We start from the raw sequence: 14,980 nt of genomic DNA on the forward strand, positions 1-14,980 counted from the left end.
TCTAGCTGGCCTTCCTAGTTTGGGGCCCCTCCTAGCCACTCCGCATGGAAGCTGCGGCATTGGGCCATGACGTGCAGAGTGCAGGGGACCCTTGCTTCTGACCCAGGAGGAATCGGGAATCCCAGTGTTGGAAATAGCCTGTTGGGCAGTATGTGAGCTGTGTTCTGCAAGGCATCCTCAAATCAGCTATAATTCTAATTCTTAGGAAGCATTTCCCAGAAGTAAAATGGACTCTTGTCATAAGACTGGGATCTCCAGTTCCGTTTGGAAGTAGACTCTTCTATGTACCGTGAGTCAAGGTCTCACTGTATAACTAAGTACATTTGCCGAGGGAAACTCAGTGTGTATCGGGTTCATCTGTCCTTCTGGAGTTGAAACAGCAGATCCAAGGCTGGGCCTAAGCCTGGGGATAATTATTTGCAAATCTGGCATTAAAGACTCCACAAAGGCTCTGCTAGTTGTCCCTCACTGCCCACATTGCCACCGTATGACATGGAGCATGGTTGGTGCCTATCCGGAGACAGTATGGGTGACATAGGTGAAGGCCTCAGCAACCATGCCTTACTTGGGGGAGGCTCAAATCCCTGCCTACTGTCTGTGGGCCCTGGAGCTCAGGTGTTCTCACACCACGTCTCTAGGCCATTCTCTTTTCCCAGCCTGTGGATATCTGAACTGTTGCAAAGTTGTTGAGTTCAACAGCTGTTGGTCTCAAGGGCTGTCTGCACTGTTGTGCATTCTCCCCAGCACCAAAGGCTACGTTGGAACTCCACATGTGCATAATAACTGGAGAGAAAAGGCTCCATGAGATGTTTCATACTGTGACACGAGCCCCCAAACCCCATCACCTTGGAGATGCAGGGGGGCTCACACTAGCCTTTAATTGGGTTGAGGGCTCAAAATCCCTTATATAATTTCCCGTTTACAAACACTTTTACCAATCACGGAGGCAATTGAAACACATGTGAAATTTTTAGTTGATCCTCAAGTCTCTGTTCTTACATGTGTTATTGCAGAGCCCTAGCATGTTTGTGAAGACTGGCTCACCAGCACAAAGTGGGCCCTGAGCAGACAGCGTCCCACAGTGCCGTGTTTCTGACCTGGCTGGAGAGGGTGGATGAGTTATTAGAGTCATACATGAAGCTGTTTCAAACTTTATTTTTTGCCCTAATTCTCTAATTTCCCCTTGTTTGTGGTGGAAAATAGATCTGTAAGACATGGAGAAGGTCTGATCATCAGTGCATATGGTCAACTGAACGTAGATAAAAGGAAGAGAGAGAGAAATGGGGGTAGCACTTGAGTGTCTGACCAGGGAGCTGTATGAGAGATGACACCATTGACTGAATGGTGGTAAACTGAGGGAGAAGCCAGCTCCAGGGCATGTGCACGAAAGGGTGTGGCATTGTCCACCTGAGGAACACCCCGGTCTGTCTGCCTGCTGGTACACCTGTTTGCTTCCTCAGGTCTGAGCTGATAGACTCAGGAGGGACATGTCTCATTCAGTTAGTGATCACTGAAATTTCCATTTCCTGATTCAGAAGATGTGCCTCTAATGCCATTTCTGCTCCTAACTGCTACTATACAACTGCAAGCAATGCTGGCACTCAGGGACTATGACCTTTTTGAAACACTGCAAATGCTAAAGTGATGAAACGTTGAACAGGTCAAGGCCAAGTGTAGAACTCATTGTCAGGCCACTAAAGATCTATCTTCAGGTTAATGCTGATCTGTTGATTAGCAAGCAGCCCTTGTGTGTGGTCATCTAGCTATCTATAAGCCAGTCCACATTTGACCAAAATAATTGAAGAAGTGAGTTGAAATCTGGGTGTTGTGTGTTTCAAGCATCCTTCTTTTGACATGCCAGTCTAGTATCTATGTCAAAAACCATGTTATAAGACAGTAGTTGGGGCTGGAATAGGATCTCATGGCAAAGGAAAAGTGATAGGATCATCGGGGACCACGGGCAGATCTGCAGCTGAAGTCATGGGTGATGCACCTGTTCTTGCAGCACCGAAGCCAGGAGAAGCAGGAAGCTGCGTGAAATGCTCTCTGAACATAGGCACGTGGGGCTGTGAATGGACTGGCAGTGGCCAGGGGAGCTCTCGCTGAGTCCACCAGAAGGCCACCGGAAAGTGAAAGTCTCATTTCCACAGACTCTTTCCTAATCAGGGCCAGTCAAACCACACCGGCATTGGATTTTACTGCGAGGGGAGCACAGGGAGCGTGGCTGTGGAGAGAAGGGGTGTGCCGGCAGCGCCGACTCTCAGCCCAGTGGAGGGGAGGGAGGGCCACCACTGCCTGTCACACAGTGAATGTACGTGCCCCTCCCGGTGAATATGCATGCCCGGTAAAAATATCATTCGAGTCCCTCTAAGGGGGAAGGGTTCAGGAGAGGCATGTCAAAAGAGGGGACACTTTCAATAGGAAACAAGTGTCAACTTAAGATTCACTTAAAAAGGGCCACTGGAGAAGTGGCAGATAAAACAAGTTGTGTTTTTTTAAAATCTGTTGACCAATTGATCCCATTGGATTTCTAAATCCTTCCCTCATCCACAAATATGTCAAATAGGGTAATAACACCACCAAAAAAAACCCAAAACAAACAAACAAACAACCCCAAAAGGCTGGAAACTAGAACTCCAGGGTTCTAGTCCCACTGTGTAAGTTCCTAAAATTCTTTGAACTCCAGTTTCCTCCTTTCTCATTAGACATACTAGGTTCTACCCTGCACAGCAGTGGGATTCAGCAGGTCAGTTGATTGGCAGTGCTACACAAAGCTGAAAGTGTGTGTGGCTACAAAGTATCAGATCAGCCCTCTTAGCTGCCTAGTATTCCATAAGAGGCAATGTATCTAAAGCTCCTGTTTTCAGATCCATAAGCATAGAATATGACTGTTTCCTCTCCAAGAGTCCAGCGGAAAATTCTGTCTCCCAATGGGCCATATAAAAGCATTTTAGTAACCCCCTTCTTACTAGTGCTTGCTCTCTGCACAAAAAGATGCGTGCAGCAGACATTCGAAAACAATTTGTTGATGCCTCGTTGTCCTTTGAATTGAGAGAAGTCCATGGATTTCATAGCCCTTTTAAACCTCTCTGCCATTCGTGGGAGAATTGGAGGGTTGTGTGTGTGAGAGTATGAGTATGAGTATGAGTATGAGAGGGGGAAGGAAGGAAAGAGGTAGGAGGGAGAGAGAAAAAGAGAAGTATTTATTATTCACTATAACAGAAGACCTTATGTCCTTTGCTTTTGTTGTAATTGGAAATATCATTTAGCATCTGTCTTTGCTGGGAATCCTTGGTTAAAGGGGAGACAGGATAAAATATAAAAGGGACAGTTACAGAGCTTTTCACACTAAAGGAAAAATTACTGAAACCTGTGAGGTACTGTTGAAATCACAGAGTTGGCCCAATATGTAAAAACAAGTAGATAAAAGAAAACAAATAAAAAAAAACTAACAACAAATAAGCAAGCAATTCAGGCTCTAGCATCTCTCCCATTAGAAGCTGTGATCTGAAATCGCCGTCCCCTTCAGCACCCGTGAGCCCCGGAGGCTGTGGACCACAGGGGCGAGGCGGGTCCAAACTGTGACTGCTCTGAGTGGGAGGGTAGAAAGAGCACTGGTTTTCAAGCACTTTGAATTTAAAAAAGTAATATGTTCCATTATTTTCATTATTATATTTTAAAATTACATATTTTAGAGATAGTGAATTAAATAAAAATAAAGTTTTTAAGTAGTTTTTTGTTTTGTTTTGTTTTGTTTTGTTTTTACTTTCTAAATGTGGCTTTGAGAAAATCTGAAGTTACATGTATGGGGGGACATTTTTATTGAGCAGAGCTGACCTGAAACATCCCAAATATGACCTTTAAAATTTCAACTAGTACAAATGCCCTCAATAAGTAAGTCTTCCTACAAGTGAGGTACAGAGGTCAGAGAGCTGACCCCAAATCACCAGCTGCTTTAAGAACATTGCAGGCAGAGCTGGGGCATTGGAGAATCAGGGTAGTGTAGCAGTAAACGGAAACCATGTGCCACTACCCAAAGAGCCACTTTCAAAAAGCCACTTTGTCATGAGATACGGTATGATGTGGGACACTTCTATATATTGGGTGAACTTTTAAATTTCATAAAAAAGTATGCCTGCCTTGGAGAGTTGAACTATTCTTTTTTTCATAATAGAAGTTAAAATTATATTTTCAACTGCATCATTATTTTTATTTTATAAAATAGAGCGGGTGAGATGAATAGCCATTTTAATTGCATTCTGCTCCAGTGAAATCCAGGACTTAAAAAATATATATTTTTAAAAGCTATAGCTCTAGCATTTTTATTAGTCTGACTAGTGAAAAATGATGTTCTTGCTTTTTGCAGGAATATCTTGAAAAAGCAATAATAATCATCCCCTGATGAATATACCAACAGCCCCCAACCATCACTGGGGGGTGGCTAGAACCTCATTTTTATAACGATAGTTAAACACAATAGAGGGGATTGAGTTTGTTTGTTGGCTTTTCACAGAAATAACTCCAGTAAGCCTAATGAAAAATTGAGGTGGATTTATCAAATGCCTATTTCAGACTGAAGGTCAGGAGTCTATGGCTCCTGTTTTCTGTACCACTATATAAGCAAATTCCCTGCCCCCTAATTCCACAAATATTTCTTGAGCATCTCTGTGCCTATCTTGTACTAGGTAGGAAAGACACCAAAACAGATAAGATACGGCCTCTAAAGTTCAGTAGTGATGAATTTCCATTCCTAAACAACTTCAAGGGACCTGAAGGAACCTATCCAATTTTGCCTCCTTACCTTTAATGTGAAAGAGCAGAGGCCCAGAGTGTAAGAAGACTTGCTTAGGATCACAGAGCCGTTTTCAGAAAAGCTTGTGCTGGAAACTATGTAACGGATTCCCAATTTAGACACTCTACATCACAATGTGTTACTTTACTTGAGACGGCGATGTCTGCAAAGACGAGATCTCTTTTTTCTATCCCTTGCTCTTCTGATGCATATCACTTACTTTCTTCCAAGAAATGCCTCTTTGCAGGGAAGGCAATAATTGTATTTGGAGGATTACTCTAAACAGAACAAACCCAAGCAGAGAGCAGCCCTGGGCCCTCTCCATAGATCACGGCTTATGGCAGCTCCCCCAGGGAACAGAGAAGCGCTTGGACCAGCTTTAAGTTTAAGTGCATGTCACCATGATGTACGGTGTCTTTGGTGTCCGTATATCATAGAGTGGAAGGGGTGTCGCCCATGGACGGAGAGCATCCATTCTCCTCTCCTGACACTGTGCCTTTTCCCCAAACAAGACATATCTGTGCGATTATAATCTTATCCTGGCTGGTTGCTCCCTCCAGAGCTCATCTGCAGTGAGGGGCAGAGTAAGTCAGCATTTTCTGAAGAGAAGTTTTAGGGATATGCTTTGAGAAACAATGAAAGAGATGTAGACTTGCGAACATACACGGTTCTCCTAGATGCATTGTTTGCAGCATCTTGTTAGCATCTCAAGGGCCTCCTCCTCCATGCAGACAAATGCAGCAGTGAAGAGCAAGTCCTCATGCATCATCCTTCTCCAGTTCAAATGCCGGATCAACCACTTCCTGGGTCTGTGACTCAGACGATGCACTGGATACATCTTGACTTTAGTTGCCTTACTGCAAAATGGGAATTATATGAGAATACCATTTGTTGCATGTGATTATTACGAGAAATAAACATGTGAATATAAATAAAGCAATAATCTAGAGCATGGAATTTTTCTTGTCTTCAATACAGGTAGTAGTTGTCAGTATTAGCTTTTCTTACCTAGGACTTGGCCTAAGATAGCCTCAGTAAAGTCATAAGATTGAAGAATTTTTCTTTTAATATCTAAATAGTTTCTTAAGCAAGAGGTACCTCATGACTCACCTTTCCATATTAGGTGGAGAAGGTGAGTGAAAGAGACAATCCAGGAAGGATTTAATCTATGCAGTCATATTCCCATTCGTGTAACAACAGACTCACTGCCTTGGAGTTTGGTGGTCAAATTGAATGTGCTTGAGGATTCTTTCTTTCCTTGGCCTAGGGAAGGGTCTGCTTCTTCTTCATGGTCAGGGCTTAAAGGAAAAGGTAAGCCTGTCTTGTCCCAAAAGGTAGAGCTTGTGAATGGGCTGCCTGAGTGGGCATATGGCCTGAAGTTGTGTTTCATCTGACCTATACCATAGCATACATACACATACATGTACACAAACACACACATACACATGTAAATGTATGCTATATTGGAGTGTGTATGGATCTCGGTTTCACTCAGGAAGAATGTAATCTCGAGGTTACCAGGGCACCAACGGGGTCAGCGCAGCCAGGTGCCTCCTCTCCAGCTGTGCCCTGGTGCAGAGCGCCGACCTTGAGAACATCCCTAAGCTTAGGGTCCTGTGCAGATCCCACAGAACTTGGCCTTGTCTTCTCTTTACTGTCCCGTTTTCAGAAAAAGCCTTTGACAATGTGGCTGTTGCCTAGAAACAAAACCATAAGATTGCTGAGGAGGATTTATAAAGTGAGCAAAGCCCTTGAGCCACATCTCTTCTTGGGTCTGACACAGTGGGAGACTTTCTAAAGATGAGCTATCACCCTGTCTCAGCAGTGCGACAGACACTTCTTAGCTGACCCTGGTCCTCCTTTCCTTCGTGGCGTTTTAAGTCACCATATTTAGAACTCTTATAGCACACAGAATTGATCAGTACCCCTCATTTATGTGGGTCTTCTCTGCCTAGCAGGACTGTAAACTCCAAAATTGGAATAGCACTTTTCCCAAATTCCCTGTTCAGTTCAGGCTGAGTTACATGGAGAATTTCTGAATGGTAGGTAAATATATCCAACGTTGCAATCAGAAGTTCTGGGACATCAAAAGGCACTACTGATTCTTTATTGTAGGTCCAATTTTTATGGTCTAATTATCATTCTTATTGTTATAACAACCACCACACAGTCTCTTCTACTAGCATGTAGAGATGGTGTTTTGTGGAGTAATCTGCCAGCACCTTCATTGTGATTGGTACATCACTTCCTGGTGATGTCACCCACCTACAAACACTCTGAATAACAAATACAGCCCATAAACCTAAGCTCCACATACAGTGAAACACCAGCTGCTTTCTTCAGGACAGACTCACGGGAGCGAGCCAACAATCACTGATGCCATAAAGGCACCCAAACCACCTTTCAGCTACTCTATTCCTGTTGTAAGAGGGCACAAAAAAGAGAAGATAGTCCCTCTCCATATGCTGATGCTGAAAAGAGCACCAGCGTCTGTTTTCTGAATGATGTTTGCCTGTGAGTGCTCAATAATTAGAAATATTTAATGTAGGCAAACACCAGCAAGTTGAAATTGTTTTCTGCTTAAGTCTTGTCATTTGCCAGAAAGGAAATGATATGTTAGACATGTTGCACTCTTTCTCAGTATGATAGCAACTAAAGTGGCTTAAAATTGGATTCATTTATAAAGCCGGACACTATTAATATCATTCCCTGCATGATGATAATTCATTTTACTCTGCTTTGTCTCAGAAGCAGTAGGGGCTCCATTCCTTATATTCAGTTTGCAGTCCTAATTAAGTATTCATTACAAAATACATATTTTTTTATTTAGAGCTAAATATCAAACATTTATGTGCTGTGTTATACTTGTTTACTATTAGGTCAGTGCAGTGAGGTACTGCATGGCTAGTAGTTCCATGCCTTTAACCTGTAAAATTAAGGTTTGGAAGGAACTCGGCTGGATCAAAATCCTGTCTCCCTCAGGGGTCTTATTTTATTGGCGTTACACAAAATAAGCTGCAAACCTAACTAAATGTAACTACACTGGTTCCCCCATTGAGAAGAAAAAGATGCGCTATGTGTTCAGTGGAAACCTGACATGACACATGCAGAAGTTTCATATGAGATCCTGTAGGACTATGATCCTATAAACTTTTATTATTGGCAGTTGAATGGGCTAGATAGACACCAAGAAAGGAAAAAAAAACATAGAGGGGTTTAATGGAATAAAATTAAGCCAAAGAAAATGTAACTAGAATATCAGAAGAAATCATCATCTAGGGAGATCTGTTCAATTGTAACTATGCCTTATAAGATAATAATCCTAGCAAGAAGTGAGTTTATATCCCTAATAGTTGGATCACTCAAACCTGACTTGAGAAGCAATAGGATATGTACATATAACAGTACAGATTTGGCATTTACATCACACTTTCTCTTTGGGAGCTGAAACAACCCTGGAGTATGTGCTTTAGTTGTGTGTAAAATGATAACAAAGACAAAAACAATCATGTTACCAACAACTGATTAAATTGGGATCACTCCAAAACTCAAAGATTCTCCTTAGGATTCATATGAAAATGACCCAAGTGAAATCATGGTGGGAACTTGAACCTATAACAACACAGAATTCCTAATCAATTGTCAGCTATTTCCTGAGTGTTGATTATGTACAAAGTCCTTTGCAGTGGTCAATGAAGAAGGAGGACAGAGAGGAGGAAAGGGGAAATAATAATTCTTATGATCATATGAAAAGACAAGCTATACACACAGGGTTAATTAAATAATAATACAGAGTATGTCTGTGTACACTGTCACATGGCAAGGTAGGTCCCACTGGTGAGGACAATGGCTCATAAAGTTTCACAGGAGAAAGAGATAACAGTTATCAGAAGTCAACTGAGAGAGCTTAGAAAAGGGAGCTCTTTATCTGAGCCTTGACGGATTGTTTGAAATGAGAGCAAATGCATTTAGGAAAGAGAGGTAAATATGAGTAAAGGAAGGGAAGTAAGACAATTCAGAGACTGTGCGGAGAATGAAATCTAGGTTGATTTGCTGGCTGCAAAGGGCATTAGAAGAGTAAAAGGCAAGATGGATTGGTTGTATTGTAGATGGTTTGAATAGCATGCTAAGAATTTAAGTTTACCTTTTAGGAAGTGTAAAGAAACTGAGAGTGTTGCAACCAGAATTAAATTGTTATATTCAGAAGACTTAGCTTGCCTTGGATGTAACTAATTTGATATGGAAGACACTGAGGGAAGGAGATGGGGGCTGTCGCCATGGGCATTCAGAGCTGCAGCAAAGACAGCCTCAGATGCACGTGTGGCAGGGCCACAGAGAAGACTCCAGCGTGACACAGAAGCAGGAGCCCGCTGAGCTGGCAGACTTCGGGCTTTGGCAGGTCAAGGCATGAAAGCTCCAAAATGACACCAAAAGGAAAATAAGCAGGCAATGTTTATTTACTTCTTTATTAATTGCTGGTTTATTGACCTAATTTTTCCCATTAGAATATATCATGGCGCCAATATGTGGGCCAAAATATGAATATTTCTCCACCAAACCTCAGTTTTCCCGTTGACTAATGACTAAGTTTAATCACTGAAAATTCTTTCTTTGTATGTGTGTGTGTGGGGTGGGGCAAAAGTAGGTTTACAGTTGCGGGGACTCAAACCATAGTGTTTATTCTTGTATTATTATTTATTAATTATCGAACAACTATAAACCTATTTTTGCCCCACCCTCTATATACATTTTTTTTCACAAAAGGAAAAAGATTCTTAATTTGCCTGCTGTTTAGTCTTTAAAATGCAGCTATGTCCAAAGAAAGATGAAAACATCAGAGCGATGTTTGTGAGCATTTCCTTTTCCCAGTTTCATAAAGGAACCTGTGTAGCAGAGCCAGGTCTCCAGGGCTGGACGAGCTGTCTGTAGGCGGGGTCCTTTTGTTCCAGGACTCCCAATGTTCCTCTCCTCTCTCCAGACTCAAGGGTCAGTGTATGCCTGTTTTCAAAGGCTTGCAATATTTTCCATAGGGTTTTTAAATGAGATTGTTTATTTCAAGGTTTTCCAATCTTCCTCTTCTTTAAAACATTTTGAAATTTCAAATGAGTAAATATGGACCATTAAAGAGGTGTCTCCTCTGAATGATGGCTTGAGCATCACGTAAGGTGCCAGCTAATTCCCTGAGAAAACCTCCTCCTCTCTTGGTCATGTCAGAAATACTCCTGTTTAATTCATGGAAGATTCCCCAACCCTGCCAAGAAAATCCCTCTGGCACAAGTGACTATCCTGCCCCATTTTTCACCTCTGGAGGTCTTTACACACATCAGCTCAATTCATTCTCCAGGGCCTCTGTGAAGATGGTGACTTTACAAATTCCTCCTTTGACAAATTCCTCCCTGAGGACACATTATGGATGTTGATGGGGAAAATGCATCTTGCCAAGATTATAACCCACTCAGAATGTGGAGCCTAAGAGTTTGGAAGCTGAACAGTGCCTTTTAGGGCCAGAGATTTACTTATGATTCAATATCAAATGGTTAGCTAATGTTTACAGCAGGGATGTGCAATTAATAAATGCAAAAATTGTGCTTCACTTTCGTTTCCAAAGTGAATAGGATATTCGTCAAAGCAAGAAACTTTGCTTTGGTTATAAGCTACAGATAATGGAAATGTGTTTGTGTTTGACAGGTATGTTTGATTCTAGTGGATTGTTTTTCCCATCAAGGAATCAGGTTCAGCAACTATTTTTACACGGTAACTCCTCAAATCAGGCAGGAGGCTTTCATTGACTAGAAATACAATAAGCTTAGAGAATAAAGGTTTGCACAGAAAGTTAAGTAATAGAGTTTATAATTGTTCTCCACTAAATCTTAACAAGGACCAGCGCTGGGCTGCTAACTGTAAAATATGCATATCACCAACTTTTTTTTTGGTGGGGGGAAACATCATGAAAACATCATCTCTACTTTCTCTTAACCTCAATAAATCATAGATAATTATTTTAAACTTAGTATTCCTTTATGTTGAACATGAAGGATCCATATTAAAATGTTTTTGACAAAAACAATGCAATTGCAAATAGGAAATGTGCACCTAGATGAGAGAGAGGTTAGAAGCAGAAGCCTACCTGTGTTTTAAAGGGCATATTCTGGCGAGGCATTTGGGCACACAGGAGTTAAAGGCTTGTTACGCAGCCCCTTGGAGCATATCTTTCTACAGAGTCAAGAAGAAATTGTCTACCAGAACTAGCAAGATATATTTTACTTTTGATCAGGGAAGTGAGATGAATTTTCCAGGGTTAGATTCCAGAATGAGGTAAAATATTCTACTTACATAAACCAAAGCGAAAGAGGGTCTGCCTGGAATAAGACTGAATAGGAATGAGGGCTACCTCTTTCAGCAAAAGCAGAATGGGTTCTTTTTTCAATCATTTTGTATTGTCCTACAATTACAGTTTTCCCAATTTTCCCCCCTTTGCCCTTCTCCACACATTTCATCTGGGCTCCCAGAGTCAGGTCCCACACTGTTGTCAATGTCCATGGGTCAGTCTTCATGGGTGACAACCTGATACTGCATGTCCTCACATTGTGGGGACTGTAACTAAAACAAAGAAGACAGAAACATTATTGTATATTTTGATAACTGAATGTTCTCTTAAAATTTCCTGGAACTGGAAGCCAGAGAACTCATACGTATGACCCATGAACATGAACCAAAGGCTGGGAATGTGGGTGGGAGGGGGTGTGCAGGGTGTAGGGGAGCAAAGGAGGGAAAATGAGACAACTGTAATAGCATCATCAATAAAACATATTTTAAAAATTTTCCTAGAACTGACCCATTATAGAAGAAGAAGTAACCTAGAGAGCAAAACTCCTGGCAGCACTCTATCTCAACCAAAAAATAGTTGAGAGGATGATGGTGGATGCTAAATGGGGGTCTTGGATGTATCTTAATGCTGAGGAATGTTTCTTTCATGGTGCTTCGCCCACTGCTTATTTTTTTTCTCTTGAATCTGTTAGCAGAAGTACAATAGATTTCACCTCTGCTTAGAAATGAAATTCCAGTTTAACTCTGCATTTTGCCCAGGGACACTTATAAAAGATTTTGGTTTTAAAATTCTCAGAAACAAAGAAAAGACCATTAAAAACAATGCAGAGAAGCAAGCTGCTTTGTCCTCGTATTTCCCAGGTACAGTGCTTTCTCAGGGCCTGAAATTCACCTCTCATAACTGACATATAACTGCTCATCTACTCCTTCCCTTCACAAGTACAACCAGTGATCTTGAGTAAGAAGCATCTTTATTGACAGTTAGGAAGATGGGACAATCTCTGTTAATCCAAGACTCTCCCCTGATACTCCATGGGTTCTAAAGCTGTTTGTACACAAAGCATCAGCATCATTATTCATATGTGCTCATAGACCAAAGTCTGAAAGGTTGAAAGACTCGGTTTTTCATCATTGTTACTTCTTACTTCAAAGGATTATTTTTCTAAATCTCTGTGTCTTTCTCATCTTATATTTTCTCCCAATATTGATTTATTTTCTATTTCCATATATTCTCCCAAATTTTCTCTTTTCTAGAGTCTCATATTCCATGGTTGGATAATCAGTTCTTGGATTTAGTCCCTATGCCTATTTTAAGCCCCTTCCTAAATTCTCTAAGAGTATTAAAAATTTATTACAGTGGGAAATGTAGAATGTGGTTCATTGCAGGTACCTCCTAACAAATACTTGTTGCCAAAGTTATCCTGGAAAGGACCTTGGCCCCAGAGGAGACAATGGTCCCTACCATGTAGGCGGCATGAGAGCTCTGGTGTAGAAGCTTTCTCAGAACTTGTTGGTAGTCTCATTTATTCTCCATTTACCAGGCCAGGTGAGATTCTGAAATATTTGTCAAAAGAAAGAAAGAAAGAAAGAAAGAAAGAAAGAAAGAAAGAAAGAAAGAAAGAAAGAAAGAAAGAAAGAAAGAAAGAAAGAAAGAAAGAAAGAAAAAGACAAAAGAGAGTTTAGTAGAGTTTCTCTCCCTTATTAGTATACTGCAAACATGGAACTTTGAGATAGTAGAGCCTTAAGCCACTTCTGAAAGTCAGTGTGCAGGGGAGAAACCACCCAGGAGGTCCTTCAAGCTGGCATCTACCTATGGAGTAAGTGAGAAGTGAGTTTTTAATGTGTTAAGTTTATGTTGATTTGTTATCACAGCAAAGCCTAGACTAGTCTCACTAATATAGGTCTTAAACTATATAGCTGGGAACTGGGAAATATTTTTAAACATGAGCTATGTCTATGCATAGGTACATAGATATGTATCTATGCTATGTATGTGTGAACTTATATGACAGTGACCATATCTTTGACCCTTTGACCCCTTCACACATCCTCAGTATCTTCATCTACAGGATAATGGTGGGGTTAGAAGCTCCTTTAGCTTAAAATGTCTTTGGAATATTGCCTGATGCTTGTCCAAATGCATGAGAAAACTTTGCATTTATTCAGGTCTTAACATATTCTGAAGTCTTTTTAACCCAAGAACAAAATTCAGGGCTTGAACAGACTCTGATTTTAAGTTCATCCAAACCATCTCTTTGTTGCCTTTTCCCCCTTTAAGAAAATTCCAGATGAAAGCACAAATCTGCCACATGAACTGATTTTCTGCACAGCAAGATAATTCTTTTAAGTAGTTTCTATTATAGGAAAATTAATTTCAAGGCACTTCATACAGTTCTAGTAAAATCCTTCCGCTCCACAGGGGTCCATGAGCAACATTAACTGTGCAGCATTTGCTGGGTATGCCTCATTATGACTTGGTGCAGTGAAGGATGTTTTTAAGTTTTTTTTTTAAGTTGGGATTTTTGAAATGCATTGTTTTTTCTTATCTCTGCATGAACATTTAAAGAAAACTGTAATTAGAGATATTTTTTACAAGGACAAAATATTTTTCCTACCTCATATAAAGGAACAGAAATTTCTTTTGATAAAACTTTGTAGCTTATTTATTTTTACTTAGGTAATGTTGTGTGTGTGTGTGTGTGTGTGTGTGTGTGTGTGGTATAACATTGATGCATTTGAGGAGATTATTGAAAGCAAATACATAACCCCATGTGCCAATAAACACACTCAGCATTTACATGGTTGACAACAAAGAAGACTTCACCATCCCGCTCTCATCTGTCCATCTTCCTGCAGTGTCTCAGAGGTGTTCTCGAGAGAACTCATACATTGTCTGTACATGTTTCCACTTTAGCATCTGTTTCCTGGGAAGCCTGATCTAAGATACCCCAAACAAGTGCCCCAACCAGCTCCTTATACATAGAGTTGCTGTAAAATAATATTTATCTTTTTCTTTTTTATTCTACTAAGAGAACAAAAAGACAGAGAACCCCATGGGAAGGAATATTGTACCCACGATTCACCTCAGGTGTAATGATTGAATGTCCCATACTTTCCTGAATCTGTAGAGGATGTCAGGGCCCTGTTTTCCAGTCATGGGAATACTGAGGAAGGGATGCAACTCGAAACCAGGGGCTGGAATGTCAAAGTGAAGCACCACCAACACAGCAATGCTGATTGTTCACCATTGTGTCAGCCTGTGGAGCTGGGATGAGGTTACATTTACGACACAGTAAATGCTGGGAAAGGTCCCAGATACAAAGCTCTTCTCTGTGTAGTTAGGGAGTTTTTGATGCTGGTCATATTTGATAGGTGACCCCTAAAACTAGACTTGTCTTTTGACTCTTAGTCTGTTGCTCTTTTCTTAAATCATGAATGCTTCCTTAAAAGTATTCGTGATTTTGAAGTGAGCCTTGAGTGATGAAAATAAGTTATAAAAATTCATGACAATTTTAACTTTTATTTTTGTTTTCATCACTTAAAATTAAGGAAAAAACCCAAAAATATGCTTCATGAAATTATATATGAGACACACACACTGATTACAGGGTTTTTGTTTCATTTTAATTTTCAAGCAAAATTTTTTAAAGATTGTACTTATTTATTTTTATGGAGAGGGGAAGGAAAAGAGAAAGAGAGGGAGAGAAGCATGAATGCATTGTTGCCTCTCACATGCCCCTTTACAGGGGACCTGGCCTGCAACTCAGGCATGTGCCCTGACTAGAGATCTAACTGGTGACCGTTTGGTTCACAGGCTGGCGCTCAACCCACTGAGCCACACCAGCCAGGGCTACCAGCAAA

The sequence above is a fragment of the Phyllostomus hastatus genome, unplaced genomic scaffold (genome assembly GCF_019186645.2).
Source record: "Phyllostomus hastatus isolate PE091 unplaced genomic scaffold, TTU_PhHast_1.1 phas_contig_80, whole genome shotgun sequence".
NCBI lineage: Eukaryota > Metazoa > Chordata > Mammalia > Chiroptera > Phyllostomidae > Phyllostomus > Phyllostomus hastatus.